We start from the raw sequence: 2803 nt of genomic DNA, 5'->3' as shown, positions 1-2803 counted from the left end.
TGTTTATTATTTATTTATTACATACACGACCTGCATGCTGTATTTTTTATATCATTTCAGGAATTAACGTGTTCTTTTTTCTCTCTAGCGCCATTTTTTTATGTGAATTGTGTAGCTGTTTCCCAGATAATTTTATCAATTGTGTGAAGCGTTTCGTTAAAAACAGAAGGATGTAACATTTAGTTTACACTCCAATTTGATAATGATGAAACCGTGCAATGTTGAGCTTTAATGGGAAAAACGCGATTCACTTAACCAATTATCATTTTGTCAAGTTCACGCTAAAATTTCATGTAATTGTAATTTAATCAAAAATCTTAAGCCAGTTTTTCAAAATCAAAAATCTAATCGAATCTCATGTTTAATTTATCCGACCGTATGTGAAAATAGATTTGACATTATATGTTAACAAGCTAATTGGTACATTTTTGAGCTCAATTTGTTTATGCAATTCTTAAATATGGGATAACAATTCTTTTTAGCATGTACAGCATTTTTCCTACATGCGCTGCTCCCTGGTTGAAATTTCAACCTAAACGGGCCATTTTTTTCTTTTTCCTTTTTTGGTACGTCTATTTTAAACCCATCGCTCTCAATCTTTCATCACCAAATACAACCTACGCTATTTGGTTGCTTGAGCCATACCGTGAAATAGTCTGGTTGCTATGGCAACCAACGCTACCTTCCATTATTTACCAATTTTCAGTGGAAAAGGGGAAAATTGTTCCATCTCAGTGTGGAAAATTTATTCTTCAACGCATGTAAGCATGTATGTATGTATCTATGTATATGCGTAAGTACGTTGTTCAGTATATTCTTTTAGACAGGCCGAAATAATAACAATAACATGCAAGTAGTATATGTATTTCTTGTCTAATACTCTTTGGGAAAAAAATGGGCGCTGAGATTGTTTATAATGGTACTTTTCCCCACGTCTTATATCTCACCGGCTGTAAATTTATAGCTAGGAAAGAAAGGTATTAAGGATATTGAATTATTGATAAAAAAGAAGGTTCTTCAATACTGAAGCTCAATTTTCTCACCAAAACGGCAATCGAGCACACCCCCCCCCCCCCCGCGCTTTTCGTACATTTTAGATACACGTGAACACTTTTCGTTTATTAAGTATGTGCGTGATTTTTAGACTCCGCGTTGATTAAAAATTCAATAAAAGTAACTACGGAGAGGAAATACGGTGGAGTATTGGAAAAAAAGAACAAAGCTTTCGTTTCCCCCGTTTTTATTGTTTATTTTTCCTGTTTTGTGTCTTTAAGAATGCATTCTTAGCTGTGGTTGCATTTATTTTAAATAATTGCTGCTGTTTTACCTATAAACGCACACGGGTCGAATTTAAAATTCTGGTTTGTCATTTTTGTTACGAAAATATTATTATCAAAAACTTCCTTTTTAATTATTTTTTTGTTCGATTTTCCCCCGATACTCTATTTTAGAAACCACATACCTCGATTGAGAGCACGTGATTAAAAATACACGTAAACATTTCATGTATTCTTTATTATTTTTCCCAAATTGAGAAAATTATCCTGAATTCGTATGTACGTTTTTATTCCCCCACTTTCGTTCAATGCGGTGATTTTTGCCGTTGCAGGAAAACGTGAACATTGACTGAAAAAGACGGTCTTTGTGAAATGAAAAAAAAAGGAAAATGGCTTTAACCTCTAAACAATTTTTCCTGATGTATTTTAATTCCCTGCTCAGTATGAATAAGGAATTTATTTTCGTTTTCGGCCTGGTAAAAAATACGAGTTGCTATCTAACCATTTATACACGTACATATACAATATATTTTCCCTTATTCCCTTTTTTCAGTTTGTTAGCTATAATATAGTAACGTCACAAATTACAAAACCGAGGGAAAACTAAATAGCAAGTATTTCCCTGGCATTTTATCCATGTAGGAAAAATCTTTGCGTCCTTTTAGCACACGTAAACCTTGCTTAGTATTACTAGGTTATAAATTATTAACCATTTCTTTTCCATTTCCCTTCTTTCGGTGCTGTGAATATTGGCCGACAGTGTGTTTAACATATAAGGAAAAATTTAAAAACTTAGCTGACGCTTAACTCTGGCCGGTCGAAAAATGGGATTGATAGTAATATCAGTAGGCCTTCCGTCTATTACGTCTGCGGTCGGGTTGTCGGTTTAAATTCTAATTTTTGGGTTGTCGGCTAAACCCCCTTTCGGCAAATTCGGCAATCGCCCCTTTTTTCTTTCGTTGCTGGTATATACAAAGTTATAACTTCAACAGTTAAACAACCAATAAGGTTCTGTTTTTCCCTTCCTCGGAAATGGTGGTTATCCCAGTTTAAACGTGACTTTGTTTCTTTACCTCAACTTACCGGAGAAAAAAATATTCGGGGGAAAATCACGCCATTTGAGCAGCAACAAAAAATCGCCAACCGTTCGGGTTTTTTCCTCTTTTTCCCGAATTTCTCGGGCTTTTATTTTATTTCAGTATGCTATATTGTCCCCTATAGATTGACAGCTACCATTTATTTGCAATTCTTTATTTTTTCACGATTTTCTTTGTTCAATTGCTCATTTTTACCGCATTCCTTTTACGGAAATAAACTGAAAACGGTGCTTTTAAAATAATGTATTGGAAAATTTTTTACCTGTGCAAATTCGAGCTATAATTTTGCTGCTTCATTTTATATTGTTTTATTAATGCAAAATGGTATGTTAACGTTTTATATATCGACAATGTACGCCGTTATTTTCTGTTCTGGTTATTTAGTTAGAACACATTTTTACTTGATAAATTGAAAACGGTTAGTAAAAT

This window comes from Convolutriloba macropyga, chromosome 14 (assembly GCF_964194025.1).
Source record: "Convolutriloba macropyga chromosome 14, txConMacr16.3, whole genome shotgun sequence".
NCBI lineage: Eukaryota > Metazoa > Xenacoelomorpha > Acoela > Convolutidae > Convolutriloba > Convolutriloba macropyga.
Note: the sequence above shows the minus strand (reverse complement) of the source record.